Here is a 21674-nt window from a genome sequence, read left to right on the forward strand (position 1 = left end):
GCTGTGTTTTAACATGTTGACCTTGAATCTAAAAGAAAAAGATTATGGGTATTTTGCAGGGGTTGCTTGAGCCCTCTTTCCTTGGTTAGCTGTGGTCAATTTGTGGCAAAAGTATAGTGTTCATGGTGACTGAGTGAGTGAGTGTGTGTGTGTGTGTGTGTGTGTGTGTGTGTGTGGTTTAGGTGAAGAAATCAAATTGTTAGATCACACAAAGTCACACAGAGACAGAGTGTGAGTGCTGGTGTGAGAACAGGTTGGAAACATCACTCCTTGCTGGATCTTTTCATCAGGCTCCCATTGTGCATAGATAAAACCCTTTATCAAAAAGCAGAACTCCTTAGGTTCCGGAGACGGGGGAACTTCATTTTTTCTCAAGGCTGCCCTGAAACTGCTCGGTGGATTCCTAGCTCCCTTTCTCCTTCGATGAAATCTTTGAAGGGTAGAAACTCAGACGTCATTTCTTTGGTCACGGATCATAATAACACTTTTAGTCCCAAGAATCATCTCATTTCCATAATTAAAATGCCCAGCCTTGGGTAATTAAAGAAACTCCGAATTTCACTGAAAGTAAAGGCCTGTCTCCTCCCCCAGCTTGGGCCTGATTTGAGCTGGGGAACCACACACAGGGAAAGGAGGGAAGAGGAGACTTTTTCTCTTTTCCCACTCCCGAGGCCTCCTCCGGCTCCTCCAGGTAAAATGGCAGTTGGGGGGATGAGGAGAGGCTGGACGGGTGCTGGTTTCCTCTGGACTTAGCTGAGATTTGGAGCTGGCTTTCTTTCGTGGGGCTTCTTGGAACCCCTCATCACCAGGACTTTCCCAGTTGCAATTCCTGTAAGGCAGGGACTGTTTCCCCTTGCTGGTGTGGACAGGCCCCTTCACCTGGGTAGAATCTTCAGTGGATCATGGCACTTAGAGGGCCTTTTTGGGCAAAGTCTCTACCCAGCTTTCTCTTCGTATACCTATGGATATGAACTCTGGGGTGCTGGCCATTCCCAGCTCAGTCACCCCTCTTCCCTGGCCATCTGAGAAACAGGTCAACATGGCCTCTCAATTGTGAGGCAAACATCAGTCCCATGTGTTTCCCCAAAGTTCGGGGTCATGGGATGCACCTTTGAAAGTCTCCAGCCACCAGGCTTGAGTTGAGAAGGAAGATTTCCCATCTCCTGCCTTGAGGCAGGACCAGGAAAAAAAAGCCACAGCATGCCACCAACTTCTCCCCCAAAAGTTTTTCTTCTTAGGCTCTGCAACCTCCACACATTTATATTCTCCAGGTGATGTTGGGCTCAGGGTTGAAAAACTAGGATTTGTCCCCCACCTTTGCAAGTCCTGAGTGGGTGGAGCAGCTCCTCGCTGGTAAAGAATGGAGAACGTGCCACCCGTTGTTTATTTTTGGCTTCTTGGGATCCCTGCAAAATTGTCATGGAAACGGTCTCATTTTAATATATTGTTACATAATAGTGCTACACATGCAAAAATATGCTTGGTAGGTGTGATATTGGGGAAGAAGGTAACATGTAAGAGGCTATTTATGCCCATGGAGAAGATGGAGGGCAGGGATGGATTTGGATAGATATCCATCTGAGTGTATGGTGTGTGCAAATAATCTCTGTGGTATATGCTTGGTGCACGTGCACGTGCACGTTTATGCATGTATGAGAAGGGTGTACGTGTGCTGTATGTGCAGATGCATACGTCACTGGCAAAGCCCCAACCACCTGCATTTTCTGTGGCCTCCACTTGCTCCAGGCCTCTCTGGTGAGTCCTGCAAAGCAGGTGGTGGTTGAGTCCAGCGCCTGGGCTCTCACCCGCCAGGAAAGCTTCACAGACCAGGGCTGTGTGATGAAGTAGCAGCCTCGCCATGAGGAAAAGCCATCAAAGGGGCCCTCTGGGAGCACAAGATATTGATTTCCCCCCTTCCCACTGAGAAGACCAAGAACAATGATTTGATTTTGCCTTACAGCCAAAAGCCCCTCTCCTGGTTTTGCCTCTTAAGCTGAGTGCAAGAGAGCGCGAGTCCTGCAAAGATTGCCACCTTTGTGAAATGAGGTCATTTTCCCCTTGTCTTGGTACAGGAGCTACATGAACAGCTCACGTGAGTCTTAAGTACCTCCCACATGACTCATGGTGTCACAGGCAGCTGGAGGGATTGCACCGAGGTCAGTGTGTGTGTGTGTGTGTGAGTGTGCACATATATGTGTGAGTGTGTGTGCATGTGCATCCTGGCTCTTGGTGAGGGCATTCAGATGTATGACTGAGCCTTCCTGGAATATGTCTTTCTGCAGCGTCGGGGTCCATTTCCTTGGCAACGTGCAGAGACAGCCAGTGAATCAGGGAAATGTTGCCAGATGCTATGGCCGGGGCAAGTTTGTGGCAGCGCAGGAAGGAAAAATCCCAGCTCGAGAAGGGGGCAGGGAGGGGGGATGTTTGTTTTCTGCTTGTGAAGAATTTGCTGTCCATTCTGCTGCATGTGCTCGGCAAACCCAGTCTACACCACACCCCCACCCCTACCGGGGACGAGTGTTGACATTTCTATTGCCCCTTTCCCAGAGGATCCCGGAGCCCACCCTGGTTCCCTGAGCAAAGGGCATCCTTGATAGCAAAGGGCCAGGTGGAGGGGCTGCCTGTTGGAGGGGCACTTGCCAAGGTCATTGCAGAAATGCGGGAAAGACCCAGCAAGTCTCATTCTCCTGTTTTACCCAGTAAACACACCCAGAGCAGTTGGCAATTGCAACAGTGATGCCCTTTCTTCTGGGAAAGACACAGCATAGCAAATCTTGTCCACTTATAGACTCTCATGGTCCTGCAGGCCATGGCTTCATTTTACAGATGGGCACACTGAGTCCATCCATTCATTCATTCGTTCATCAGACGAATGAATGAAGACCTGCCATGCACTTGAGCCTGGGCTCTGTGGAGAGAGCAGTGCATGAATCAAGCAAGGTCCCTGCCTCAAAGAGCTGCTGACATTTCACATTTCAGTAGGGAATTAGACAACAACCCAGATCAGTAAGTGAATTATATAGCATATCCGGCGGCAGTAGGTTCTATGGGGGAAAACAAAGCAAGGTAAAGTAGATTGTCTGAGAAGGGGACCTTTGACAGAGACCTGAAGAAACAGAGGAAAAAATGTCATGGAGGCATGGGCAGAAAGACAGTTCCAGGCAGACAGAGTGCATGCGCAAAGGCCCTGGGGCAGGGAGCCTGCTACACATGATCAAAGAGCTGCAGGAAGGCCAGGGAGGCTGGAGCAGAATGGACAACTGGAGGCTGGTAAGAGTTCAGGGAACAGAAGTAATGGCATCAAATTATATAGGCATGTCGGCTACTGTAAGGACTTTGCTTTTACCTGGAGTGAAAGGAGAGGCCTTTGGTGGTGGGTTGGGGTGTTGATCAGAAAAGGCTCATGGTATTACTTATATTTTTAAAGGATCACTCTGGTGGCTGTGTTGGGAATACCTTTCTGCATGCGGGAGGGGGACGGGTGGGTGAGAGGGTGGAATGGGTTTCAGGATATAAGCAGAAAAACCACTCCTCACAAGGCTAGGGAGGCAAAAGGAGAATCAAAGAATGGTGTCTCTGATGGTTTGGTATGCTGAGCCCTCTATCTTGGCACTTGCCCTTATGAAGCTTGTTGCTGCAAAGGAGAGGCTAAACCTGCTTATAATTGTGCCTAAGAGTCTCCCCCTGAGTACCTCTTTGTTGCTCAGATGTGGCCCTCTCTCTCTCTAACTAAGCCACCTCGGCAGGTGAACTCACTGCCCTCCCCCCTAGGTGGGACCTGACTCCCAAGGGTGTAAATTTCCCCGGCAATGCAGGATATGACTCCCGGGGATGAATCTGGACCTGGCATCGTGGGATTGAGAACATCTTCATGACCAAAAGGGGAATGTGAGATGAAACGAAGTGAAGCTTTGGTGGCTGAGAGATTTCAAATGGAGTCAAGAGATCACTCTGGTAGACATTCTTATGCACTATATAGATAACCCTTTTTAGGTTTTAATGTGTTGGAATAGCTAGAAATAAATACCTAAAACTACCAAACTCCAACCCAGTAGTCTGGACTCCTGAAGACAATTGTATAGCAATGTATATTACAAGGGGTGACAGTGTGATTGTGAAAAACTTGTGGATCACACTCCCTTTATCCAGTATATGGATGGATGAGTAGAAAAATGGGGACAAAAACTAAATGAAAAATAGGGTAGGATGGGAGGAGGGTGATTCAGGTGTTCTTTTTTACTTTTTTTTAATTCTTATTTTTATTCTTTCTGGTGTGCAGAAAATGTTCAGGAATGGATTGGGGTGATGAATGCACAGCTATGTGATGGTACTGTGAACAGTTGATTGTACACCATGGATGATTGTATGTTATGTGACTATATCTCAATAAAACTGAATTAAAAAAAAAAAAAGAATGGTGTCCCTGGAGCCAGGTGAAGAAAGGGTTTCAGGAAGGAAAGAGTGATCAGCTGTGACAAATGCCACTGATCCTCAAAATGGAGACCATTGGATTTAGCAATGGGGAGGTCATCCTGGAGTTGAGGAGGGGACTTGACTGAGTTTGGGGAAGGCCAGTGATGGCTCTAAACATTATGGCCTCCACGTGAAGAGTAGGAATAGGTTGCTTACTCTTTGAGTATTTGCTTCATTCATTCATTCATTCATTCATTCTGGCAGATATTTATTGAGCACTTATGATAATAAAAATAAAGATGTAACATTCATTGAGTGCATACCATGTGCTGAGCACCAGCATTTTACATAAAGATCTCAGGCAGTACTCCTGTCCCCCGGGAGACCCTACAATTGTTGCCTTTCATGTACTAAGCCCAGGTGTCACCCAGGCCTCTCTGTCTCAGAGACCCAGATTCTCAACTAGTACACTAGCAGCACAGCAATGGCCTGGGAAGGGGTGACCCCACCGTTAGTGGCCTCTGGCAAGGAACATAGATGCCAAACCTGTGACTCCAGGAGCTCTGAGTGCTGTGCACGGAGGCCAGGGTGACTAAGGGTCATAAGTGAGAGTGCGACAGTGTGCCCTGGAGAGGAAAGAAATGAAGCCCACCCTGCTCCTGCCCCTGAGATACTCACACAGGATAAATGAGGAGCCATCTTTATTAATCAAAGGGACTTAAACTCAGATGGGGGATTCTCATGCTGTCTCTGTATCCAGAATAGATTGAATGAATGTTTTGGACCTAAAATAGCAAAATAATTATCATCATAATTAAGGTAACTATCCTTAACTGAGCATTTACCATGTGCTAAGAGCTTCACATATACTATCTTATCAAATCCCTGCAATGCAAGTACTGTTCTTATCCTCTTCTTACAGATAAGGAAACTGAGGCCGAGGGAGGTGAGCTCATTTCCCCGGGCAGGCAGCTGCCAGCAGAGTTGGGTTTCCAGCCAGCTGTGCCTGACTCCCAGGCCATGCCCTTCTAACCCACAGCCCTGCCTACCCTTGGTCCTTGCCTCCACACTGCTGTACCTTTGCCTCCTCTGGAAAGCTGAGTGAATCAGGATTATGTCCAAGGAGTCCCATGAGCTGGGTCCTATACCCCAACAGTGCAGAGCCTTCATCACTGACAAAGACACCAGCGGATTTCAACACTCTGATTTCCTAATCTTCCCTTCCCCACATGTGACCAGTTGGCTCAGTGATACAGGAACAGGCAGGGGAGAGGGGACCTGAGCAAGCCCAGCCATGTAAGGGGAGAGACATCAGCTCTGGTCTGCCCTGCAGCAACAACCCCCCATCTCTTTCTATTTCCATTCTCATACCTGGCAATCTACTTGCCACACAGCAGCCTGAGCATTCTTTTAAAAGTGTAAGTTCAATTACAATCTTTTCATAGTTTCCCACTGCTCTTAGAATAAAAGTTGCACTCCCTAACTTGAGCTGCAAGTCCCCACATGCTTCTTCCCTGCCCAGCTCTCCTGCACCTTCTCTGTCCGCTCGCCATGGCCCAGCCAAGCTGCCTAGATCCTGCTCTCTCATCTACTCTCTGCTCAAATGTCTCTTCTCCAGAAAGGTCTTCCCAGAACATTGTAGGTAAATTAGCCCCCCCATCCCCTAGTAACACTATCACATAACTTTTAGTATTATAACACATCAATACCTGAATTTATTTTGCTTATTCCTTTGTTTGTTAATTTGTTTTCTGCCCCCTCCTGCAGTCTCCTTGAAGACAAGAACCTAGCCCAGTTTGTTCATGATTCTTATCACAGTGCCTATAACAATGTCCTGCTCATGGTAGGTGCTGAAGAAAATATTTTTTGAATGAATGAAGAATAATACTGCAGATATGCCCACTTTTGTGGGACTAGACTAATCACTGCTATAAAGGTGAAGTTGTAGTTGAAACACTGAGATGCTTACAGGCATTCACAGAAATTGTTTTAAAATTTTTCTTTTTATTAAATCTAATACAAAACTGACAAAGTAACATGTGCACCATGTTCCATGGAAACAGAAAGGTGGCTGCCCAATTGACAAAGCAACAGAACCTTGGAGAACGAGGTTAAAGGAAGGAAAACTCAGAGAAGTCTTCCACCAATCTGTCAAAGCCTGTCTGCCCTGCTTACGTCAGATAAGGGCAAGGTTTTGAGGATTCCGGAACAAAGCATCAATTCTCCCCCCTCCCCACCTCCGTAAGAACTAATGACCATGTTTTGAACACGTGCTCTTTGCCAGGCCCTGATCATCTGAGACTGTCATGATGAGGGAGAGTATTTCAGGAGAGAAAACAGACCCTTAAGCCCCAATGAAACAATAGCATCTTCATGAATAAAACTGTTTGCTCAGTGTAGTAAGTTCAGGGATAGAGAGCAGGACTCTTAAACTCAGCCTGCTTTGCCATCCTTGGTTGGGACCCAATAGGTGCCTATTTGTCCCCTTCACTATTCACATGTTCTTCCTCTTTCCAAGGCAGTCCTAGGTCCAATTTCCTGGGTGTGGGTGTGAGTTTGTGTGTATGAATATGTGTATTTGTGATGGTTAATTTCATGTGTCAGCTTGGCTACGTTATGGTGTTCAGTTGTTTGGTAAGCACTGTGCTGGTTGTTACCGTGAGGGTATTCATAGATGGGATTTGCATCTACAATCAGTTTATTGCATCTACTATCAACAAAGGAGACTGCCCTCAGCACTGTGGGGAGTCTCCTCACCATCAGTTGGAGGGCTTAAAAGCTAGAACTGGGGATTTAATAAATCAGAGGAGGAATTTGAACTCAATTTCAGCTTTGGCTTTTGCTGGAATTTCCAGCCAGCCAGTTTCCCCTGGGGAATTTGGACTAATGACTTCAGCATCACCTTTATGGGAATTTCCAGCCTGCTCTTTGGAGTTGGGACTTGCTAGTCCCATGGTCTCATGAGCCAATTCCTTATAACAAATAAATCTTTCTCTCTCTCTCTCTCTCTCTCTGTCTGTCTCTCTCTCTCTCTGGAGAGCTCTAATACTGTGTGTAGAAGGGAAAGGTATATGTGTATGAGTTTTTGTGTGTATGTATGTGTATAGATACGGAAGATGCATGTGTGTGCACATATGTGTGTTTGCATTTAATTACATCTTCTTTGGACTCAGACTTGGGTTCAATCTTATCAGACTCTACCACTTATAAACATTGGATAAATCACCTCAGCTCTCTGAGCCTCTGTTTCCTCATCCATAAAAGTAGGTAAATAAATAGAGACTCCTCCCTCTCATTTAATTGTGAATTAAATGAGATGAGGCCTTTAAGCACTCTACAGGGTGCCTGGCACATGACAAGTGCTATATCCATTTTCTCACTTAGATGAGATGATTTATATCCATTTTCTCACCTCATCCCTATGAGGTCAGTTTGATGATGCCCAATTTACAGAAGAGAAAATTGAGGATCAGAAAATAAAAGGTCACATGTCTAGCAAGTAGCAGGGCCAACATTCAAATCCAGGGATTTCAAAGCCACTTTTCCCTCCACTATCTTACACTGAAGGATGGCTTGACAGTCAGCCACTAAAGCTGTTGGGGAGATAGTGTTCCAGGCAGAAGACATGGCATAACCAAAGGCCTGGAGAGAATCTGTGTGTGTGTGTGTGTGTGTGTGTGTGTGTGTGTGTGTGTGAGAGAGAGGGGGGCGGGGGAGAGAGATAGAGAGAGATGCTGGAGCACAGAGTATAAGTGGAGAGAGTAACTATGAGGATTGAGGCTAGAAAGGCAAGCAAGGAACAGATATACTTAAAAGCCACACTAAGGAGTTCGGGATTCAGTCTCAAAGGCTGGGGCTTTTAAGCAGGGAGATGAGAACATCAGAGTTGAGTTTTAGTAAGGTGACTTTTGCACATCCAAATAAACCAAGAGTGACCCTGTCTTAGTTTGCCAGGGCTGGCTTAGACAATAGGTATTTATTGTCTCAGAGTTTTGGAGGCTAAAAGGCCTCCAAGCAGGACCGTGCTTTCTCTGAAGTTCGTGGCATTCTGGGGGTGGCTTGCTGGCTGTCCAGAACTCAATCTCTGCCTCTATCCCATGGCCATCTCTCCCCCACCTGTTTCTTCCTCACTGTGTCCAATTTCTTCTGTGTATAAGGACTCCCGTCATATTGCAGTTTGGCTTCACATTAACTAGTAATGTCTTCAAAGGTCCTAGTTCACATCCACAGGCCAGGGACTAAGTCTTGAACATGTCTTTGTGGGGGGCATGACTTAATTCATAACAAACTCCCAGGAGGAACCCATGAGAAACAGCAGTGATCTGGGCTGGGTCAACCCTCTGGGAAGTGTGTCCAAGGGGTGAGAGGGACACTGGAGCCCCCAGAAGCCTGGTGATCCTCATGTTGACTGGATTTGCCAAAGCACCGAGTCCCTAGGAGGTGGGCTGGCCAGGCAGGGCAGCCCAGCTGCTCCGTCTCCATCTCTCACTGTGTGGAGCCAGTGGGTTTAGTGCTGCAGGCGGGAATTCCAGGAAGCCACACAGATGTCAGTGAGGGGCCTGAGTATGCACCCTCAAAGACTTCCTGGAGAAGGGATGTCTCACAAAGCAATGCGTGTCTCGACCGTTAGGATAATGGTCCCAGTATCCAAATGGGTGCTATTTTGGGTTACGGGCTCCTCTGCTAGTTTTCCCTCCAGTGCATGCAGGTAGCCTGGCTTTGGGCTTTTGTAATCCCATACTGTAAATGAAAGGTGCTGGAAGTCAGCCTGCCTCCCTGACTTTTGTATTGCAAAAGCCTGAACTTGAGGATAGTACATTGCAGGGAAGGTAATGAGTCTGGTGTTTTTGTACATGGTGGGATAGAGGGGACATTCCCCAAGATTAGGAAGTGGAGGGGAGGCTGGCAGTGTCCAGTGAAGGATGAGAGGCACATTTAATTTAGGGACATTAGACCCTGGCAGAGCTGTACCAGAAACATCTGGTTTCAGGGGACCACACCAGGGGGGGGGGGGACAAGGAGGAGATCAACAGTGGCCACAGCAGGAAGGTTGGACTGAAGACTCACTTCCAGATGCCATACAAGGTCACTTCCAGATACCATACAAGCTTCCCAGATGTTGTGCTGTCCTAAAGAAGGCACCTCGTCAAGAACATGGATTCAGGGTCAGATTTAATTAGACTTTAAGCAAATAAAATACCAGTCAGGTTCATGGAGTAGGAATCATCCCCACATGACGTTTATTAATAGGATATAATTGTAACACCAAGGCCTTCATCTGGTTGCTAAGATCATGCTTTTCCTGGAGAGGTTCACATAAAGAGGGAACTGGTCATCAAGATACAGAGCAATCTCCCAGACTCTGGCTGTACGAAGCACGCTGGGCTTTGAGGAGCCAAAGCATCTCTCCCTGTCTCTCTGGGGTTCCATGCCTCTCTGCCCCTGCTTTGCTCCACTCCCATCTCTGCACGTCTTGCCTGCAGGTTTTCCTTTCCTGCACCCCCAGAACGTCAGCCTACCAGGAATTTTAGAGAAGCAGGGGAGTGGCATGATGAAGACTCAAGTCACATCCTATCTATGGAACGATGTTACATTTGCCATTGTAGTAACACTGTAGACAAACTGCAACAAGGTAGACAAATTGCAACAAGATAGACAAATTCCATATCTGCATCCCTCCTCTTCTCTCTAAATTGATAAGTGGCCCATGCAGGCTGCAGACTTAAAAATGACAGATAGGCCTAACGGCAGAGGTAAGCTCATAGGTTCTCAATCCAGGTCGCTCCAAGTATGCAAAACCCACATTAGATTAATTTCTTAAATTCTTTATCTATTGTGCTAGTTCCAAGAAACACTTTGTTTGGGGTTATGAGAACTTATTTGGTTTTTCCTATCACTATTTCAGTATAAAATAGACTGTTTTTATGTGAACAATAGAAAATGGTTTCTTCTACAAATCTCTTAAAAATGCTTTCTATATATGTATGATGAAAAATATTTTAACTTTTTTTCCAAACTTCATTTTTCTTGGAAAACTGGGATATTGTGCATGCAGTCATTATCTGATGAGTATAGTGCTTTCTAGAAACTCAATTTCCTCATCTGTAATTGGGGATACTCTGCAGGGCTGACATGAGAAAGAAAGAAGGTGCACAGCAGAATAAGTGCTTAACATATATCAGTTATTCTTTTCCTCCTTATAACCTCACAGCTAGTTGCTATCACTATCTGACTGACCCAGGCTATGGGTCTCTTGATTTAAATTCCCCCAAAGATTAATCTGATTGGCTGTGGGGTATGTCCCACCATGGTCCAATCAGCTTGGCCAGAGGATATGGGTCACATGACACAAACATAGCTGCCTCCGCCAACCATGGAGCTGGAGGCAAGGGGGACTTAAAAAAAAAAACTAGGTGGGCAGGTTTTCAATGACAGGTAGAGCCAACCACAAGAGGATTCTAGAGTCCCAGAGCTAAAAAGGTCATGAGATCATGTGGTCATGCTGCTCCAGTGTTAAATGTTTAGCAACAGAAGCTCTGAGAAAGACAGTAACCTACTTGAGGTCACGCGGTGACTCGAGGCAGAGGTTGCTCCACAAAACAGTGCTCTCTCCACCCTGCTTCCTATCCAATGGGGCAGGAGGCCTCCAGGGTGGGGAGGGGAGCCCCTTACTGATCCTCCCACCACACCACTTTCCAGGCCCCTCCTCAGAGCTTGTGAGTTCGGTGGTGTCACAGCCTTGTCCAGTCAACATCCTGGAATCCAGCCTGCAGGAAGTGCACAACCTCCTGGCTCTCTGCTGCTGGGTCCCGTCCACCCAACCAAGCAGACTCTACCTGTTCCTTCCAGCTGAACCGGTCTACTTGCCACGTATATTTCTTCCTCGGCAGCTTTGTCAGCTAGTTCCCTTTACCTGAAATTCCCCTCCTTCTCCTCCCTGCCTATCTGAATTCCACAGACCCTACTGAAGTCCATCCCCTCTGAGAGGACTTCCCTAACACACAACCCTACCACCATCTCCCAATTTTCTGTCTTTTCCTCCCTCCTGCCCCACTCATGGGGCACATAATCGTACACTGTCTGCTGGCTTTAATTCCCATCAGAGTTCTGTCTGGAGTTTAGAAACCATGTCTTCAATGTTTTGCATCCCTCAGAGTACCCAGTCCTGTGCTGAGTGCTTGGCAGATGCTCAGTAAATGTTTGTTGAATGAATGAAAGAAGTGACTGAATGAGTGAGTGGGTACGTGAATGAGTTGACTGAATACTTGACCAGTAGGTCCCGCTCCTGCTCTTCAGAATCCTGTAAGTTGAACCACCATCAGCTTTCCTGCCCCTAGGGTTTCCTGGGAAAGGGGGTGAGGGCCCTGGTTCAGATGGTAATGGCAGCCAATCATGGAGGACTCATTGGGATGGGATGGGTCAGACTGGAAGCCAAGCAACAGAGAAACCATCATTCATTAAGTCTCACAATGGCCCTATTATCATCTGGATTTCAACACTAAGGAAACTGAGGCTCAGCGAGGGAATTGATTGGTTGGAGTGATGTAGGCACTAGGTACCTGAATGGGGAGCTTACTGGGGTCATCCTGAGTACCTTGTGCACAGGCTATGCATGGGCTGGGCCCCAGGAAGCAAATGAGCAGGACACACCCCTGAGCTCCTGGAACACCTGGGGTGTGGTGGGGTGTAGGCAGGAAGGCTGCCCTGAACAGAACACCAGGACAGGCTGAACTGGGCACCCTGAGAACATAAATGAGATGCTGTTAACTAAAGGAAACATGTGACCTCTCTCTCTCTCTCTCTCTCTCTGCACAGCAAAATCTCTGCAGTTCCTTTGACCTACCAAACTTCCTCATAAGACTGGTTGGATAAGGATCATTAAACTTGATTCACAGGAGGGTGAACTGAGGGTCAGAGAGGTAGGTGACTGGCCCAAGGTCACACAGAGACTAGATGGGGAACCTACATTCCCAGCCTCCTCTCTGCCTCACTGCCCCCTCTTTCCAATCCCCTACAGAGGAACCCAGTTCCCGAGAGCCAGCTCTTATTCTCAAACCTGCCCTTCATTAGCTGGCTGCCTGTTCTTCTTTCAGGCCATTCCCCCTGCTTAAATGCCCTTTCTTCACCCCAAACTTCCCAAGGCCCACCTGCTTTGTGGGGCCCAGATCTTACCACCTCCTAAAACGTCCCCAGGTCTCCTCTAATCTGAGTAACTTTCTCCATCCACCCCAAAGAATCTCTCCCTATATTACACTCCAGTTTAAGAACTCTTTAAATAAGAATGCAAGTGCCTGGTTCTTCATAGAGGCTCAGACCATATTCGCTGGGATGAACTGATATTCAATAAATTCTGGCAGAATGAAGGTGTGAGTGAGTGAATGAATAAGTGAAGGACACTCTTGACGCTGTCTTGTCCTGTCGTGTGGGGGGATTTATTGTCTTGTCCTGTCGTGTGGGGGGATAACATACCAAGCTCCCAGCCTGGAGCAGGCGCCTGTGAAATGCCCACTAGTCTGAAGTGGTTTGAAGCAATGCTGAATTCTAGGCCATGGCTGGCAACCCAGCCAGCGTCCTCAACTGGGCAAATGCCGATGACACAGAGGCTCCAGCGGGCACGGTGCCAGGGAGCTGGATTCCTCTCCAGAAAGGAGCAAAGTCTGAGCCTCACCCGCCCACCGGTCCTGGCAGTTCAGTGGCTGTGTGCAGCACCTAGGCCTCCTGGGCCCACAGTTTGGGGAAGAAAAAGAAGCAGGGAAAATCAGGTTAAACCTGATGGCAAAGCTGTTCTTTCTGTCAGCCCTGGCAGAGCCTGGAGGCCGGGGTCATGAGGTGGGGCTGCTGAAGTAGGCCAGGAGGGCTGGTGGTTAAGGGCAGAGGCTCCAACATCTGCTGGATCTGGATTCAAATCCTGACCTTGCTGTGGACCAGCTGCTGCGCCCCTGGGCAAGGCCATCTCCCTCTCTGAGACTCAGATTCCTCACCTATAACATGCAATAATAGTAATATGTTGTCATATTTTAATCTGCTGATAAATATTGGCTTGGCACAAGTTCCTACCTTTGTATAGCATAATAAGAAAAATGACAACAGTGAATATGTATCTATATATCTTTATCTGTATCTCTCTATATGTCTCTCTACCTCAAACTATGTATCTATATACCTATATAATCTTTCTATCTCTATTTATCTATATGCCTGTATCTCAATTTTTGTCATCTATATCTATATAATCACTGTGATGGTTAATTTCACATGTCAACTCGGTCAGGTTATGGTGTCCAGTTGTTTGGTCAAGCGAGCAACGGCCTGATTGTTACTGTGAGGGCACTTCATGGAAGGATTTAAATCATTCGTCACTTGGTTGCATCTATAACTGATTGCATCTACAATCAACAAAGGAGATTGCCTTCGACAGTAAGGGGAGTCTCCTTATCTATTCAGTTGGATGCCTTAAAGGGGGAACTGAGGATTTCAGCAGTTAGAGAGTGGGGGAAAAGGAAGAATTTCTATCTCTTCTTCTACTGGCCAGCTTCTCCTGGGAATTTCATCATCACCCTCATCGGGTTTCCAACTTGGCCTGACCTATGGAATTTGGATTTGCCAATCTCCACAGTCACAAGAACCAATTCTTATAATAAATATCTTACTATGTGCACACTCATGCAAACACACACATATCCCATTGCTTTTATTGCTCTAGAATACCCTAATATGATCACTATAATTGGTTATCAGTTACCGTCCCTTAGGACGTAGTGGCCTTTATTCTAAGATTATATCTTTCTTCTTTTTTTATGTTTTGGGGTTGAAAGGGTTAAGGGCCTTGGGGTTTTCTGTTCCCTCTGGCTAGAATCCTATTCTCCACTCCCACCCCCACCCCTACCCACTGCTTCCCAGACTCTGGACCTCCACCCCCACCCCCCATACACAAGGCTCCCTCCCTTACCAGCTTCAGAACTTCACTCAGATGTTTGCTTCTCTAGAATGCCTTCCCAGCTGACTACCCTATTTAAAATTATAACCTGCCCCTGATGTGCCCTGTGCCTGTACCTTGTCCTGTTTTTCCTCCATAGAATTCAGTCCCATCTGACATATTATTTATTTCCTGTTTTTGTTCATTTTCTCTCCCCCATGTGGGCAAGGATTTGTGTCAGTCTGTTCACAGCTGTATCCCATAATAGGCCCTTAATAAATCTTTATCCAATGAATAAACAATCAAATGAATATTTTTTAAATTCTCTCTTTGGCAAAAATTAAAAGTGAGCAACTCTATGCCTATGGGCAGCTCCCCAAAATTGGAGAATTGGAAAGGAGGGGATTGTACTGGTCTATGAAATCCTTAAGTCAGGTCATGGCATGTGGTAAAACTCAATAAGTGGTTTTAATAGATTTCCTCCTTGTTCTGTTGCCCGCCCCCCCATCTCATCCTCTGCACACACCCACCATTCTCCCTCCCTGCTCCCCCCCCACTTCACCACTTGTGCCCCTCTCCCTCCTCCCTGTCCTCTTCTCTCCCACCCCCTCCTCTGGCCTTATCTGTACTGCCCAGGGCTGTCCCTGAACCCTGTAACACTCACAGGCAGGTACCAGCTTCTCCCTACACTCATCAGGAACCCTCTGTCCTCTCAATTCACCTAATTCACTTATTCATTTGTTTTTTTAATGATCCTGATTACAGACCAGGCCTGGGAAAACCAGTCTTGCAGTACACAGGCCCACAGAAGATCTGGCTTGCCCAGGACACCCAGACACCTGGCCAAGATTTGATTGCTTTTATGATCCCAGGTCACAAAAGGAATAAATAAAAGGTTTCCATTTGTTTGTTTTTGATATTCCAGGCCTGCTGTTTATGGAAGTAAAAGTGCTAAAGGCAGAGGGCAGTTGTGTCTCGAGGGTTGCTGGCAGCAGGGAGGCCTGGGGCAGCTGATGACTGACATCCATTGGCCTTAGGGAGGGCAGGGTCGGCTTTAGGATCCAGGATCAGAGACGGAAGACAGCTCAGAGACTGAGTAGACGGACCTTGCCATTTTGCAGATTGGGAGACTGAGGTCCAGAGCAGCTCTGAAACTTACTCAAGATCACACTTGGAAATAGCAAAACCGAGAACCTGATTTTTTTCCCTAACACCGTCTAGCACCCTGACCTGGGCAAGAGGGACTCCAGCTCTGGCTCTGCAAGAAGCAGTTTCTGAGGACAACGGGAGGTGCACAGTGGGAGTCGGTGTATCTCCCCTCCAGGTGACACTTCTGGTCCCGGAACCCTGGGATTTTCTGTTTAAACATCCCAGCCCGCTTTGGAGACCTCAATAGGCCTCCCCACCAATTCACTTTCCCCTAGGATGGGGCCACATGGCCAATGTGTGCTCCCCTAGGACTGGGGACTGGCCAAGGGGTGGCTGTTTGCAAGGCTTATGGGTAGAGCTTGAACGCATGGGCTAGGCATCCAGATATCTGCTAGGAGGCCCCTCACAGCACAGGAAAACACGGAGAACAGAGAAAGATGCCACCACACACCAGGGTAGAACTCCAAGGGATATAACAATTCAAACCAGGTCTTCTAGATCATAGAAAGCTGTGTTTGTCAAGTTCGGAGATTAAAACATATTTTATTTAACAGTTTGTTAGCTTCATGTGTTACTTTTGAAACAGAGAGACATTTGAATTGTGGGTTTCCATTTGCACTCTTGCCCTGGGGCTTGTTCAGGTTGAGCCTGCCTTCCCAGAGTGCCCCCTGCCACCCAGTATAGCCTCCAGCAGGGTCTGCTGGGGAGAGTAAGTGGAGGGAGGGGAAGCTGGGAGAGGAAGGGAGTAAGCATGACTTCCTCCTTCTGTATATGGGTGCTTTATACGTAGGATCTGGGGATTATCCTCCCGTCACTTTTTCAACTGGGGGAACGCAGGCTCACAAACATTTTGGTCACGGTCACACAGCTAGGAACAGATGACAAAGGTAACTTGCCTCCCCTAAAATGGCAAGTTAATTTTGAAATCACAGAAGAAAAGGACAGGGAGAGATGTTTTTGGCCTGGGTGCTTTGCCAGGCCAGCTGGGGTGGGTAGGGGCTGCTTTAGTACAAACCTCCATGGCTGCCTTCCTAGCTTAATTTAGGTACGGAGTGAGGGGGAGGGGGGTTGATAATGCAGGAAATAAAAACAGGAACCCAGGTGTGCCTGAGGTACAAGGGGTTGGGATAAGTTTTCCCAGGAAGTCTGTCTTCCCTTTTTCTTTCATAGGGAGCCCCAAATGCTCGCTGAGACAATTTCCTACCTAAGGGACAGCCTCACTCACTTAGCACCAGCTTCTGTTTGTTTCCGATGAAAAGGTCTGAACCAGAGGCCCCTATCAGACCTGATTCTCTGTGGTTTAGGACATCTGAATACTGGCCCTGTCTGCCTCTCCAGTTTCATCTCTCTCCACTCTCCCCTCCCATGCCCTCAGCTCTCTTTCAACACTTTAGATGCCAGCTCAGCTCTTGGTTCCCGGCCCCTACCCTTACCCCCAGGCTGTGTCCTCTCTGCCTCTTCTGTACTCCCCAAGCCCCCCAGGGCCTCTTTCTGTTAAGGGCTTTAGTACACTGGGAGCTTATGCCCACCTGTCTGTCTCCTTTAATAAATGGTGAGCTCCTCGGGGGCCAGGATTGGGTTTGATTGCCTCTGGGTCTCCGCTTGCAGCTGCGGGCCTGGCATATAGTAGGTTCTCGGGAAAGTTCTGGTGAGGGCGAGAGCCTCCTTTCTCAAAGGGTTTTCTCTAATCATGACCTCATTTGCAATTTGCATACCCGAGAAGGAGGATACACTGGGACAGCTATTATTAGCACCCATTTTATCACTGTGGAGGCTGAGAAGCATTTGACCAAGGTCTCCCGGGCCACTCAGCCCTGCACCCCAGGCCCAGCCTCCTGGGCTCCTTGCCTCTGAGCATCTGTGAAGCTGACCCAGACTTCTTTTCCCTGCTGGGTGGGGTAGCGCTGGCTTCAGGATGGAGGCATTTGACAGTTTTCTCAACAATGGCCACACTTTGCCCTGGAGAGAGAAGGAAGAGTGAAGTGGGGCACTGGGATGAGAAATGGGAGGCCCTCTCCCAGGGATCCAGGGACACACCAACACAGTGCTGGGGAGGAGGGGAAAGGTCAGTTGCAAAACCCCCCTCTGTGTGACAGCCTCACTGCTGAGTCACCCTGGAGGGCGTGGTGTCTGCTCCGGACCAAGGTCAGGGGCTACAAGCTTAAAACTGCCCAGCTAGTGCTAACAATGCTGATTCCTGGGCCTTCCACAGCCTATCCTTCTTTGGACCCTATTAATCCTTTCCTGCAGTGGGCTCCTGGAATTTTTATTTGCCCAGCATACCCCCACCCACTCCTTTGAGTAAGGGCAACCCAGTTTTCCTTTGGAGATCCCCTACCCCAAGCTCAGCTCATGAGGTTAAGGTAGAGAAGGTCTCTATCCATTCTCCCTCCCCTAAGCAACCAGGACGGTCACATGACCCAGGTTCAGCCAATGAGAACCTTCTCACATGCCCACACTTGCCTCCAGGATGCTCATGTGATCCAAGCTCAGCCAATGAGAACATTCTCACTTGCCCACCCTTGCCTCCAAGATGAGAACCTGACCCAGGCTCAGCCAATGAGAACATTTTCACATGTCCAGCATTGCTGTGAGGATGGGAACTTGACACAAGCTGGTCAAAAGAGACTCAGTTCTAAGGCTCTTGTCAGAAATGCTGAGAAAGAGGCCCTCTCATTTCCTAATGGGATTGCTAACTACGAGAATATGTCAGTCTGGAGTAGTTGGGGCCTCTGGGTGCACAGTGGCTGTGTGACATTGAGGTTACCCCAGAGAAAAGCAGGACCAAGAGATAGTGCAAGAACGCAAGCCAGTGTCTAGTCATGGCTGGAACTCAAAATCTACCTCTGAGCTTTTCAGCTATGTGGACTAATACTTTCCTTTTTGCCTAAGCATGTTTTAAAGTTGGGTTTCTGTCATTTGCCAACAAAAGACTCGTGATTCATACAACCTGGCTAATATTTATTTTATCTTCCTCTCTATGCTCACTTTCTGTGCCCTAGTTTAGGCCTTGTCCTAGGCCTTGGATTATTGTGCCAGACTACCAACAAATAATTACAACAGAATAATAAGAGATGTTGTGTAACTGCCACTTACATGCTCTTCGTATTTACTGTAGCAGCCTTGCAAGTTGACATCCACATCTTACTGATGAAGAGACCAAGGGTCAGAGAGATAAGGGACTTGTAAACAGTTAGTAGGGAGCCGAGCTAAGACTCGAACTAAGATTGACTGACTCCAAAGTATGTGCTCTTTGACCACATCTTGCTGCTTTGCCTGGCTTTGTTTAACTTTGGGTTCTGCTAACTGATTCACTCACCATCTGGAGGGCAAGTGGAGTGTGAACAAGCCACCAAATGTCATGGGATCAGGCTACAACCAAGGACGCATGAAACACCATGGAGCACCATGGGAGCAATTCATTTTGCCTGGGGAAAGGGGAGGGTGAATGGGAAAGGCCATATTGAAGAGGCAATCTGTGAAATGGGTCTAAAAGATCTCATCAGGAAGAGATGGTGGGGAAACAGCATGTGCAGTGATGCAGAGGCAGGAGAAATCTGACATATTTTGGGAAGAGAGTGTGGCTGGGTAACAACGTAAGATAGGGAAAGGGAAAAAGGGAGAACAGAAGGGCCTAGCCTGAGGAATAAAGCAGTTTGAATCACTTTTTCTGGCCTTTTACCCAAGCGTTGCTGGTCAGCCTGAAAGGAAGTTGCTACTTCCCCACTCCACAACTTCTTCTGGGAGAAGAAGAGTTAATTCCAAACAAGATGAAGAAATGCCTGGAGCAGAGAGAGTAACTTGAACAAAGGAAGGTGACTAAGGATAAGGGGTCAGGTCAAGGAAGGGACAGGTCAGTAGCTAAATTCAATACAAGCTTCCTGTTTGGACCCAGAGCTGGACCCTGAAGATACCAAGATCAATAAGGCAGGGCTCTTCACTCCAGGGATTCACGTGCTGGCTGCAGGCACAAGAGGAGTTGGGCCAAGACAATAGGGTGGGTTGAGTTCTGTGGCAAAGGAAAGCCCTGGGGTTTGTGGGAATGTGGGGAGCACTTACCCCAGCCCACAGGCTTGGAGAGGGCTTTCCAGAGGAGGTGACCCTGGAGCTGGGCCTTTAAGAATCAATGGGAGTTTGCTCCATAAAGAATGAGGAGCTCTCACACTTCCCTTTATCCCCCCCCTTTCATGAAGATTGAGCACACTTTAATGACTGTTGAGCTCCATGGGGGCAGAGACTGTTGGGTTTGTTGATGCATCTCCTATACCTAAGATCATGCCTGGCAAAGCAAAGGTACCCAATAGTGTGTGTTGTACACATGAGAGGACAGTTAATGCAAAGGATTCGAGGAAAATGCAAGGATGAATGAAAGCATAGATAATGCAGTTTGGTAAAAGTGGGTGGGACAAGCAGAGCCCAGGTCAAGATTGGCCTTGATTGCCCATCTGAGTAGTTTGGACTTTAGCCTCTAAAAGGAGAGGGACAGCAAATTTGCATTCACTCATTTATTTAACAAATATTTATTGAGTACCTACTATGTGCCAGGTGCTGTATCAGACCTTAGAAACGAGACCAGCTCCTTCCCCATGTGGGAAAACAGACAGCAAAATTAAAGGTGGGTAAGGGGCTAAGAAGTGAGGCAGGAGAAGGGGGAGGCTCAGCATTAGATGCAGTGTATCAGATAGGACTGTGTTCAGCCCCCAAGGAACAGAAAATCTGACTCACAGTGGCACAACACATGAAAGCTTATTTATAACTTGAAACAGGAAGTCTAAGAAGTAAGCAGTCCAGGGCTGGATTGCTACTCAGCGGTGATGTCAAGAAATCAGGTTCTTTTGTCTTCCTGTTCCACTCCCTTCACATGATCTCTGATGTTTTTTTTTTTTTATAAAGAGAATGAATTAATGTATCTCATTTTACTTAAAAATTTATAATAAAAAACACTTCAGCTGATACCTTGCTGACATGTAAATTTCTCCATCCAGAAAAATTCAGGAAAGTCCAATGCTCACAGAAGTGTTTTTTATTAGTTTTCTAGGGTGGAAAAATAGGAAAAAGAGCCAAAGCCACATCTGGGTTGATGTCACGTACAATTGGATGACACCCAGCAGCAGGTGGAGGAGGGTGGGGGGAGAGTTGGAGGAGGGTGCAAGAAGTTCAATTCCTATACTGAACGAATTCATTGGAAGCAGGTGTTCAACGCCAGGAATGAATATAAGGATATAACCTCTGTCTCCCTTCCTCTCCCACAAAGAAATATAGAGACATTTTAGGAAGAACTTCGGGCTTCGTAAACTTCATCGACTGATGGATGGAGGGCAAGCTGATCTAGATCTTCAGGGGCCAGCTTACAAAATGATCACCCTAGGGCAGTGTAGAGACAGATTCTGGAGAAAAGTTTGGAAGCTGGGACGCTAGAGAGGGGCCAGAAAAATAGTCCTGGGAGACATGGAGAGGCCTGAACTAAGATCAGTGATGCAGATAGAGAGAAGGAGGCAGCTTGGAGAGCTATTGGTGGAGAATGCCGAGACAGTGACAGTGAAATGCAGAACCAAATGAAGGGTAAAATGCAGCTGTAAGAATTGGAAAACCACTCTCAAGTCACCAACAATGTCAGGCTTCCCCATCTGAGAGCTGCAAATGCCCAGATGGTCTGGGGGAGCTCTCAGAAGTTCCTGAGCTCAGCCTGCCCTTTCTTTATTGGTGATGCCAGTCAATCAGGGAATACAAACATGGGCTGAAGTACTGGAAACCAATGGTAAGTTCTTTAAAAAACAAAAGCGTGGCAGTAGATCTGCACTTTGGGAAATGAAAATTAAGCCTCCCAAGTCTCAGGCCCTGCTCTTTAGACACTTGAGTTGGCCTCTGGTTGGTGGAGTATCCTTGAGAAGTGGAGCAAGTTGCTCTGAAAGTTTCCAGTCTGTAACTATCATCACTTCAGCAAGGAAGGGAAATTGATTAGCTCCAGAAAGTTTCCTTCCCAATAGATTTCAAATGTATTTATCTTTCTTGAATGCAGCTAGTTAAACTGAATTCAGTTAATCAAATATTCTACTCTTCCTGTACCAGCCACTGTTTTAAGTACTGGGGAACTTAAAAACAGACAAAAACTCCTCCCCTCAAAGAGGTTAGATTTCCAGTAGGAGAAGGTATCCTAGACACCAAATAAGCAAGTAATTTCCACAGAGTATGCTAG

Source organism: Choloepus didactylus, chromosome 13, assembly GCF_015220235.1.
Source record: "Choloepus didactylus isolate mChoDid1 chromosome 13, mChoDid1.pri, whole genome shotgun sequence".
NCBI classification, from domain to species: domain Eukaryota; kingdom Metazoa; phylum Chordata; class Mammalia; order Pilosa; family Megalonychidae; genus Choloepus; species Choloepus didactylus.